This window comes from Podarcis melisellensis, assembly GCF_964234715.1.
Source record: "Podarcis melisellensis genome assembly, chromosome: 11".
NCBI lineage: Eukaryota > Metazoa > Chordata > Lepidosauria > Squamata > Lacertidae > Podarcis > Podarcis melisellensis.
The window spans coordinates 3,468,756-3,480,772 of NC_138543.1; the positions used below are offsets into that span (position 1 = coordinate 3,468,756).

The window sequence follows — 12,017 nt, forward strand, 5'->3', positions numbered from 1 at the left end:
CTTGCACAGGAACAGGGAGTGAGTCATACTGGGTGAGAGAAAGGAGCAAGGCCTGCTGCATTAGCCAGCACAGGAAGCAGCAAATCTCTCTGCCCAGTGGTTGCTTAGAGGGTGAATGGAAGCTTATGTCTCCATTTCCCCTTGGAATGATTGTAGGGAGAAATCAGACTCTGGTTCCATTTGAGCCCAATTCCCAACTCCTGTAATGATCACCCAGAGAACAAAGGATGGCCTTATTTTCCTCTGAAATGACTGAGAGTGCAGGGGGGATTTCTCTCACCTGACCCCCCCTCACATGAGCTTCATAAAGTCCCTGCTGTGTGTGGGGTGGGTGGGTGTGATTTAAAAGCATTTCAGTGGGTGGGAGAGGATGCTCCTTTGCCCATTAATCTTTACGGCTCACTTCTAAAGGCAGAAGGCATTAAAGCTCCATAACCCCTTTCATAAGCATGTTAACCAGCCGTTAAATGGGAGGTGGAATGTGTGTGGGGGGGGGGTTATATCCAGCCCCTCTTTGCTTCCCCTCCCAAGCAACCATTCTGCTGCATGCACAGTCCCAGCAGCTGACCCGAGAGAAGGTGCACAAGTCTTCATTCACAAGGTTCCCCATCCAGCACAGGATAAGTGCACAGAAGGATCACCACCCAGTCCAATCAGGGAATTTATATAGACAAGGAACTTATTATTTAACTCATTGTGCTTTTGTGTTCATATCTGTCCCATGGAGGCAAGGGGTGTTCTTCCTCTTCTCTGCAGAGATTCTTGCTCTATTTGTGCATTTCTGTTCTCCCTGCCCTAAAGTATTTCACCTCAAGAGCTGGTGGTGTGTTTCTGAAATCATTTATTGGTGGGATGCCACAAATCAAAAGTATATTCAGAAATAATATTGAATAAATATTTTAAATGCTTTGAAACTTAGATTACATTTCTTCCTTGAGAATGCAAGCTTTTGCCTGGGTTGGAATTAATAGGACTTTATGACACTAATGCTTGGGAGATTACAGCTGCAATCTCAACATATGGTAGTTAGACTAGTGAAGATGCCCACAAAATGGGAGTGAGGAACTTGCAATCATAAATCTGTTTTTTAAAAATATTCCTACATTATGATTTTGATGCAAACTTTACTGCAGGGCTTAATTGTTGTTTCACATTAAATTATGACTACCAGAAAATTCACACTGCGCTGAAATGAATTCTTCCCCTCTTTTGCACACGTAATTAAGTTCTTACATTTTTTGGCTTATTTTACAAGGCTCTTTCCGCTCCAGACGCAGCCCCCTGGATTAGTATTCTGCATTTTATGAGGTTTTCATTTTATGTTCCTGCCTTATCTGCATATTGAAGATAATACTTTGAGCTGTAAGAAGTGCATACAAGCAATTTCATTTCATTGCAGTCAGTCAGTTTTTCATATTACCTAGCAGATCTCCCCTGAAGGATATTTATTAAGGGTTTATTTGCACAACATAATTTATTTTACCATGAATATCTGTTACTTTTAAAAAGTTATTCTAAACAAAACAAAGGCTGGTGAGATACATACAGTCAATATTTCACCTTGACATTCTTCCCAAAAACCTATACTTGGGAATATAGATATTGACCAAGTTATGGTTGTGTCACTCCCAGTTATAGGGCATCACCCTCATATTAGGCAGTGATCTGGGCTGAATTTCTCTTTAACTGTATTCATTACTTATTTCTTATTCATTTTTCCAGGGCTCAGGGTACTGTTGACAAGCATCCAACTGAAAAAATGGTGGCCTAGACTAAAAAGACTTCACAAGCAATTTGTTATTTATTTCCTTTTGTGACTTACTTCCTATTAAACATATCAATTTAGAATACACATACACACACACACACAATTTCATATATAAAACAATTTCAAGTCTAATCATCATCATCATCATTATATAAACCCGCCCACCTGGCTGGGTTTCCCCAGCCACTCTGGGCTGCTTCCAGCAAAATAGTAAAATACAATAATTCATCAAATATTAAAAGCTTCCCTAAGCAGGGCTGCCTTCAGATGTCTTCTAAAAGTCAGATAGTTGTTTATTTCTTTGACATCTGGTGGGAGGGCGTTCCACAGGGCGCCACTACCAAGAATACAGATGAAGAAATCTCCAATAAAAAGGCTTGTTGAAAGAGGAAGGTCTGAAAAGATGACTGAAATGGTGTGTATCTGATGTTCAGGCTGTTCCAAAGCATGTTTGCCGCCACACTCAAGGCCCAATTCCTACTTCATATGGATGGGGCCTCCAGATAAGATGGGAGCTAAAGGAGGCCCCTCTTTTGCAGAACACAGTTATCTGTTGTATATTGAAGGAATTAGATAATATTTTAGTTTTCCTGGTCCCAAGCATTGAATATTAATACCAGGACCTTGAATCTACATCCTACCTTGAAGACATGGCATAGCAATGGACCCCAAAGTAGGGTCTGGAAAGGCTAGAGTAGGCATGGATTTATTTATTTATTTCCCCTTACATTTAAATAAAAAAGCCTGACAGGTTGGTATAACCATGTCAATAATATGCAAGCTCAACAGCAAATAAGTAATTGCAGTACCATAAATCACCTATGGTGTGTTCATTAGGAAACGCATGAGTATACAGCCATGGAAAATAACAGATTTTCGGCAGGAAAACAGTGCAGGGAGGAAGGGTTCCCTCCTCCTCTCGCTCCATGGTCCTAATCCAGGGCTGCTTTTTGAACAGAAAAATATGCTGGGAATTCCAATCACAGAACTACCGCATCACATTCATCTGATCTGCAATTCTTACTGCATTCATTGAAATGTGTGGCTCAGCCCTGTGCTTCTTTCTTTGGAGGTGCGTCCCATAGGCCCACATTCAAAAGGATTTAATTCCAAGAACCCAGACATAGGGTTGCAGCTTTACTATGGCTGACCAGCTTGACTGGGACTTTTATGTTTGAACATTCAAATTCATATACCTCATGTATCCAGAGTACCATAGTAGCACCAGACACCCAGGCTCTGCTGTGACAGCATTGAGAATTAATATGAGGAAGGGCCCATTCTGCCATTTTGAATAACTAGCGGAATAGCAAATCACATAGTGCCCAACAAGCCAGTTTGAGGATGCCTGCACAATTCTCTGCACAAAAGAGAAGTCTGCCTCCAGATCTGCTGCACATGCCTTGTTCTACTTCCTTGGTCTTACAGTCATACCTCAGGTTGAATGTGCTTCGGGATGAGCGCATTTGAGTTGCACTCTGCGGCAGTCCGGAAGTAATGGAGTGCATTACTTCCGGGTTTCACTGCTTGCACATGCACAGACGCTCAAAATGACCCATGCACGTGACCCACGCACGCAGACACACGGACACAGGTTACGTTTGCTTTTAGATGTGAACGGGGCTCCGGAACAGATCCCGTTCGAATCTAGAGGTACCACTGTATTAGCATTAGAACACCAAAGCACTTACACATTTTTTTTACTTCACTTTCATTGTGAAGTAAATTTAAACTTGTATGCAAATGCTTGACTGTGAAGAACCTGAACCTGGAGCAAATACATGAGCAAGTCAGCAAATTACCCCCCAAAATTCACAGTAAACAGCAATAATGGTTCCTCTTTGTTTATACTGCAGCAAAAGTAGACATGCAATGCTGGCATCACATCACTTGTTTCACTGGAATCCCAGCACTTAAGTTTAACACCAAAATTATGCAGTTTTAGTATATAGTATTTATTATAGAGTAACCAACCTGCAAGTTAGGCACTTATGGTCTGCCAGGGGGGAAACACCTTTCATCTCTACACTTTCTCAGCAAACATTTAATTGTAGGATACAATGGAAATGTTTGACTGACTGACATAAATACACAGTAAACTGTTGTAAACAGAATTATCCATTTTTTTAAAGATACCAGTCATTGCTTAAAAAAATATGTCCACACAGAGTCTGAGGGTTCAATGAGACATGGCATAAAAAAATAGGTGTAAATAAGTTCTGAACAACAGCTCCAGGGAAGGGGTGTGTGTTTTAATCCTTTCCTTGGTTTAATCCTTTCCTTTGGTTCAAGACATTTTGCTGACAGAGGAAGAAGCAAATAGCATCTCCACTCCAAGTTGCATAATACTAAAGGCTGGCCAGGTTATTCTGGCTTCAGAGGCAGAAAATCCCACAAGCAGCTCTTCCTCTTCTGCCGGCAAAAAATGCAAGGAAAAAATTAACTTGTATACTCATATTGAATGAGTAGTATTTTTTATTTTTTTCATTAATTTATATATCCATACACATGTGCCTCAAGGTAGGTTACTTAAATGGGGAGATGGGCAGCTTTAAAAACTGTACACAAACATGGCAGCTAAAGGGAGTTCAAAAGCAATGCAGAGTAGGCAGCTACACCAGATACCTTTTCACTCAGCTGTTGTTGATTTATTACACACACACTTTGCAGCAGTGCTTCCAGGAACTTCTTTAAAAAAAAACTTTATAAAATACAAAAAGCATTGCAATATTGCAAAACAGGGATGCATTTAAAGGATTAGGCTTTTGTTTTACTTTTAAATCCTTGCCTGGCACTGTAAGGACAGCAATGTTGGTGACACAAATTCTCAGTAGAGGAAAGTTCATATATGGTGAACTTAACTTTAGCGGCACCTACAGAAGAGCCTCAAAACATCTCTCAATACATAGGCAGGTTGAAATGGAAGCACGGGCTCCTTCAGAGCATAAAGGGCTTCAAGGAGAACCTGAGGGCGTAAGGATGCTGTTGGAGGCCAGCTCTCCTCAGCCAGAGGTGGCAGAAGCTCTGCAACACCTGGAGGGCACAGGTCTCCCATCCTGGCTTTAATGGGAGGCACCAGTATTTGGCCTGGCACTCAGAAGTGGTCTGTCAGTTGGAGCAGTTCTTTAACAACCAGCAACATTTCAAAGTGACCAGGCACAGACAGCAACCTAGCAACTGTAGTCAGAATCAACTGTATTTTCTGAACAGACGTTGAAGGCAGCCCCATGTACACTGCCTACCAGGACATGACTAACTGCAGTGAGACTCTTTGTCCAGGAATGGCTGCTGCGGGTGCACAAGTCTAAACTGATGAAAATACTGCTTTCCCCAGAGGCCACACGGACCTCCCACAGCAAGACTGGGTCCAGGAGTGCTCCCCCCAGATTGGGAACTTAATCCTTTTGGGCAGTGCAACTCCAGCCACAGCAGGTTGAGCAGTGTCTCCCTAAACAGACAGACACACAGAACCTGCCTTGTTAGCACTGAGCTCCAGTTTGTGGACCAACATATCAGCCAGCTCAAATCATGTTATTCACTAGCAGCTAGACACAGCTGCTATGGTTTTCTTGAAAATAAAGTGTGAAAAAGACAGATTTCCTAACTGGAATGCAAAACACTATACATTGAAATGCAAACAGGGACTAAATTGTAATGTAGAGTATCTGAAGTGCTTATTTGCTTTTTTATTTTATTTTATAAAAATAACAGGTTACCAAGAGCTAAGTAGGCGCTGCCACCTCCCAATATTAGAATAATGACCTTTAATTTACAGCTTTCACCTTGAGAGCTTAGATTGACAATAAAGGTGTGAGTGGTCACATAGACCTAAATGCACGGATAGGGCCAGATGATTACAGTTTAGCATGTAAATACAGGTATAAAATTGGGTTTTCTGATGTGTCTGGCCTAGACGTTCGACAGCAACCAAGGTTATCAAAGAACCAACACTCAAATTATGCTGGTGCCTGTCTCTTCAAAATTTCATGGCAGCTAAATTTATACATTCTAAATGGCTGCGCTAGTGGAGATATTCCTGGGGAATAAACTTTCTTGTCAGGGTCAAAAACCAGTACAATTGACTACATGCTGTTTGATAGCAAATTACTAGCAAAAACTGTGCGATTACAAGTGCTTCCATATGTAGAGGGGGATCACTTCCCCTTATACCTGCAGGTATCCCTCAAAAACAAGACAATCTTTCTTAAAACAGTATACCCCACAGAGATTTCCGCTGTAGAGCAGCCTGGATGCTGGGTCAAATAGACCCCCACACTTGACAACAAACTGAAGGAGATTTTAGCTTCTGAACATCTGTGCACACTCAAATGGCTCTGGGAACAATTCTAACCCAGAGGACCCACTTTTTGAATACGAGCGCCTGCTCCATTGTTTAAAACCCCACCTCTTTAACACCTCAGAGAAGACGCCAACTAAACCTATAACAGTAAATAAACCCTGGTTTGATCACACCTGTTTGCAGGCCAAGAAAGCCTTGCAAAATGCTTATAAAGCCGCCCTGACATCTGATAACCATGCTAGGCAGCAAGCTTATCTCTCCGTTCGTGCCCTAAAAAAAGAATACAAAGCCCTGATAACCCGCCAAAAGAACGTTTATAGCAGAAAGTGCTGGTCTGAACTAATTATTGTGGCAAAAGCAAAAAAGCAGACATTATTTTGGAAACTGGTTACGTCTGGCTTGCACAAAGCTGCCTCCCCCTTATCCTCACATTTTCCACCTGACCGATGGGTCGCCTTTTTCCAATCTATGTATGAGGACATTGAACATCCATAACACCTCAGCAGTGCCACAGGCTGACAGCATCCATGCCATGCCACATTGAGGCAGTAATTGATGCAAAAGGGGCCCAACCAAGTACTGAGTTCATATGCATGCTTCTACTTCCCAGAGGTCCAATATTGCTCTATTTGCAGCCCTTGTTTTGCTGATTTCATTTAATATTCTAATTTTCTGAGATTGTTAATTTGAGGTTTTCATCAGCTGTACACCATAATCATCACAATTATAACAAATAAAGGCTTGACATATATTGCTTTGTATGTCATGAGTCTATCTCATATATTAGTTTCACCTTTTAAGTTGAATTACTGAAATAAATGAACTTTTCCACGATATTCTAAATTTCCGAGTTTCACCTGTATAACTGGCTGACACTGAAATTGCTCCCCTGAGGAATAGCCCCACTGATTCTATGCGACTGGTTCAAGTCTGGCTGCCAGACAGCAGTTCTGAACACTCTCCAGAAATTGGGCTTTGCTCCACAAGCCCTTCTAAACTTGGGCCTGGGCCAAGCAAGGTCTGTGGTCAGGCAAAGAATCATGGACACAGAGAGACAACAGGACTGCTTGAGGTCCCCCGATTGTATAATCATAGAAAATGAGAGGTATATTGCGGCCCTGGCAGCATACCTCTATTTTCTCGTATCAAGAAACATGAGAAGGGCCTTTACTCTAGCCAGAAGCTGGGCCTTGCCCTCGCCGGTTTTGGAAGGAGCATTTGGAAAAGTCCCGTATGCTCAGAGACTTTGTGGCTGCCCAGTAGGGGAACTAGGAGGCCCCGAACATTTCTTTTTTAGATGTCCCTTTTATGACGAGGCACACAGAGATATCATTGACCCCCAGCTGGTGAGGCTTGCTGACCTTCCGGATAAGTCTCAACTCCATTTTCTCCTCTTAGGCAAAGACCACAAGACGACCTGGATGGTCACCAGATTCTGCACGCAGATTTGCAGGAGCAGACCACCCCCCAAAACACATTCTTTCGCTAGGAAAACAGTCAAAGTCAGCCTCCAGGGTGTCAGGGCCAATTTGTATGGTAGCCCAAATTTTTAGGTCTTTATGTGTATATGCACTTATCTTAGATTTTAATCTTTAAGCTGTTGTACATTGCTTTACATGTATATTTTATTCTTGTGAAAGCTGTCTCAATTGTGCTTTTCGAGCTGGTCTTTGACTGTAATGAAATATGATGAGTGGTCACATATATGATTGCCTTTTACTGTTCTGGTCAATAGCATTATTCAGTTCTATCATTTTAGTTTAACATATTTTCTGTGGAAAATATGATTCTTAATTTTGGTAGTTGGCAGATGCTTCTTTTAGCCACTAGAGGTCGCTGAAAAACAGCAGCATATAGCTCATCTTTTGTCAATTCCTTAAATAGAAAAGCTACTTTATGGCCATGGCACTGCCAGTACCTCAGCTGGAGGCAGGAGCTGAATGAGGTCAAAACTGAGCTGCTAACTCAGCAAGGCCTCAAGGAGACAGAGAGACTTCTCTAGTTCCTTTGCCTGGTCCTGTCCTGGCTCATAGCTTGCATCCTCTTTAGACCCTTCTTCCCAAGCAGACCCCTAGCAAAAGCGTCTCCTGACCGTCCAACAGGCACTGCTCTGGCAGCGCTGGCTGTCTTGTCATGCCCACGGCCACGTTCAGTCCAGAGGCCTGTGGGAGATCATGGGGGGCCAAGAGATGCTGAGGGATTCGTTGGAGGAGCCAAGGGAGACATCCTCCCAATGGACTTCTTCAGGCTGGAGACTATTGTGGTTCCTCCAGGTCTTCAGCTGAAGTGGGGTTTTCTGTGGGGCCTTGAAGACTTCCCCTCCAAAATAGGTCTCTCTGGTCTATGTCAGATACGATCCTGACAGTTTACCTCAGGATGCTTCCAGAATGTTGCTATTTTGTGGGTGGGATTCAACAGCACACCAGCAAATTCAGCTGGGACAACTAAAGTGGTTTTGGAGCTCTTGCACAACAAACCTGCTTTTTAAAAAGGCAGGTAATGAAAGTGATAGGAAAGTACACTGGAAAGTGTAGGCTAACAATTGCTTCCCGCAACACAATGGCGTAGTGTGGGGAAGTCCCATGGGCCGTGGCCCTGAGTGCAAAATTCAAAGAGGGCCCAACCAGGCGCTCCCATGCAGGCCCTGGCTTCTGCGGGGATCCCCACCCCAGCGCAGGCAGCAGGGCAGCTCAGGGACACAGTGGGTGGGAGAGGACGGACCAAGGGAGGTGGGCAAGGGTGACTCCAAAGCAGAATAGTAAAATACAATAGTCTATTTTAAAAAGTCTATTAAAAGCTTCCCTAAGCAGGGCTGCCTCAAGATGTCTTTTAAAGATAAGATAGCTGCTTATTTCCTTGACATCTGATGGGAGGGCATTCCACAGGGCGGGTGCCACTACCAAGAAGGCCCTCTGTCTGGCTCCCTGTAGCCTCACTTCTCGCAATGAGGGAACCGCCAGAAAGCCCTCGGAGCTGGACCTCAGCATCCGGGCAGAACGATAGGGGTGGAGACGCTCCTTCAGGCCTACTGGGCCGAGGCCGTTTAGGGAAGCGATCTCATTGCCAGCTATACGGCAGCCCCAACGGCTACTGTCAAGTTAAGTACTGAACTAGTCAAGATTTTTATATAGTTTTATACTGCATGAGTTTTTATTATTATTATCTATTAAGCAATTTATTTACTACCTGTTATGCTGGCATTTCAAGGCAGTGCATAGTAGCATCACACAATGCAATATACAAATACAGTGGAAAATAAAGTCAAATGAAGCAAATACAATTAAAATAAAGTCAAATGAAGCAGTTTATAAAAAACATAAAATTCTACATCCACAGCCAACAACTTGTATCAAAGTCAGTGCATTCCTTATTTCCGATCCCACATAGGAAAATATATTTCTTAATGTTGGTTGGTAGTCTGGAGAGTCTTGTTCCAAACACTAGAGGTCACTAATAGCAACATTTAAATCTCACCTTTTGTTAATCTGCCAAAGTTGTTTTATTTCAGTTTTGTCTATTTGTACTCCTGTGGCATGTTAAAATAGTACAATATGATTTCAGCTTTAAATTAAATTCTGCTCAGAAGTAAGCCCCACTGAATTAAATGGAGCTTACTCCCAGGTAAGTGAATACAGGAGTGCAGCCTTAGTGATGCAGCAAGCAAATTGCGATGGTGGTTTGCCTCATGCTTGTTGAACCTCCAGCAAGCTCTTGAAAAGGGAGCAGTGCAAGATCCAACAGAGAGGTGTGCAAGTTACTCAGGGTTTAGGAAATTATTAAAATTCTTACTTCTGTTGTCAGGGGCTGCAAGGTCCATTATAACCTTACATACGCTTTACATCGGGGAACCTGGGGCCCCTTGCAATAAACAGACGTTCCTTGTTCACTCATTACAATGGGTCTTCTCTGAGTATGACTAACGTAAGATGTTACTCTGCAAATTTAGTTCAATAGATAGCAGATACTTTTGCACTACTGACAATATCCAAACTCTCCATGTAATATTTAAGCTCTGTGTACTCTCCCCATTGCACACACATATAAAAGAATCTTGTCACAGAAACTGATCCAGCCATATAACAAGAATGAAAGAAGCCCCCCTCCCCTTATTTACTGCTTTCCATGGTTGCAACCAGACTTGTGTCTTTTCAAGGAAATAAGCTCTCCAAGACAGGCAAATGGAAAATCAATTCACCTTACCAGCTGAGAACTATGCCGACAGAATTTATAGCATTGCTACTACATCTTTCTTGTGCAAGATGGATAAATTGGGTTCATATGCAGTATTTTTCACATCAACTGATGGGGAAAGGAGCCCAGGGGGGAAAGTGGGGCTGCTAGATTTCAGACAGATTGGCACTCACTACAGGAAGCTGGCTTGGAACATCACAGCCCATTCAAATAGAACGCTATAGACTTCATGAGGAAAATGCCATGCAGAAGTTTGTAAAAAGTATAATATGAAGAGCAGTGTTGGAAGCTAAAAAGTATGTCAGGTCAAATTCTAAACATATATACCGTGGAAGAGTCCAGTTCAATTAGAATGTTAGAATAATAGAATTGTGGAGTTGGAGGTAACTATAAGGGTCATCTAGTCTAATCCCTTTCAATGCAGGAACCTCAACATGTGATCTTCCATCCAATTTGAAACCATACTGGACCCTGCTAAGCTTTGCAATTGTGCTGGCAGTTTTATTGCTGCACCAATTCATCACTTAATCACCTCCTTATTCTGCGCTATTTCCCAGGATCAACAAAGGCAAGGTGCATTCAGGTGAGTTTTCCCAAATTAACTGTGTGGGGGAAACTAGCTTGTTTTGCATCTGTGTGTGGAGGTGGGGGTTCCGTCTCCTAAATTTTAGAATAAAAGGTAAAAAAAAATGAGGGAAGTTGAAGTTTACACCTCTAGCACCTCTGGTTTTAACTCCTATTAGTTGCAAGGCAGGACATATCTACATTGCATCTCTTTCCTCCATTGTTTGAGTTTCTGGCTGGTAGTTTTCTATTAGCCACTAAGGCCAGCTTGGGGGAAAGCTTGCTGACGCCAGGACTTCTTTTTAACAAAGTTTCTCTTCTTTTATGCATGGCTGAGCAACAAAATATAAACATAATAGCCAGAAGCTCAAGGTCTGTCAAGAAAGAGGAGATTTCAGGCTTGAGCCATGAATGCAGAGCGCATTGATGTATAGCTACATCCTGGGAAGAAGATCAGCATTTGGCTGCCCTGCTCCATCCTCAACTTCAGTTAATGAACTATAAATCCAGCACTCTGGAGGGACACCATCTGATAAGCCTGTAAGATGAGGGCTCATAAAATTACACAGGCAGGGTGTGGGGGTTTCTGGGGGCAGGAAGGAGGGAAGCTGCCATTTCCACTTCCACCCTCCCCTCTTGCTCTCTCCCTTTTTCCTCTCAGCCCAGCCCCCCCCCATTTCCCCAGTCCTTCTGCTCCTTTGTTCTCCTCCCATCCCTCCCTTCCCTTTCTTCATATGAAGCTGACTTATACTGAATCAGACCACTGGCTCATCTAGCCTGGATCTGTCCATTCCAAATGACAGCCATTTTCCAGGGTCTCAGGCAGAAGTCTTTCCCAGTCTGTCTTTTAAAAACTAGAGATCCTTTCTTAACTGAGAATAGCTGGAAGGTAATGAACAGTATGTGCTTCAACATGTCCTATAGCCAGAGGCATTGGTCCTTCTCCAAGGGCATGTATTGGGGGGGGGTCACATCCACACCACACATTTAAAGCCATTTAAAGAACATAGCTTCCTCCAAAGAATCCTGGGAACTATAGTTTGTAAGGGTATAGGAAATTATATCTCTGTGAAGGATAATACCAGTCCCAGGGTTCATTGGAGGAAGCCATGTGCTTTAAATGTATGTTGTGGGTGTGACCAGGCCCAGGACAGGAGTTCCCAGCTGGCTGGGAGGCATGGGGCATTCTTGGCA

The 12,017-nt window shown here is 42.9% G+C and overlaps 2 long non-coding RNA genes across 2 annotated transcripts; one reads left to right on the forward strand and one right to left on the reverse strand.

Moving 5' to 3' along the window:
- Nucleotides 1-496: 496 nt before the first annotated feature.
- LOC309380735 lies at nucleotides 497-4,219 on the reverse strand. Its single transcript, XR_014173091.1, has 2 exons — nucleotides 3,429-4,219; nucleotides 497-3,189 (listed from the first exon to the last, which is right to left on the reverse strand). It is a non-coding gene; the product is annotated as an uncharacterized lncRNA (long non-coding RNA).
- A 2,737-nt stretch (nucleotides 4,220-6,956) lies between these two features.
- LOC309380400 lies at nucleotides 6,957-7,770 on the forward strand. The gene is made up of 2 exons (XR_014172909.1): nucleotides 6,957-7,173; nucleotides 7,467-7,770. It is a non-coding gene; the product is annotated as an uncharacterized lncRNA (long non-coding RNA).
- Nucleotides 7,771-12,017: the final 4,247 nt, after the last annotated feature.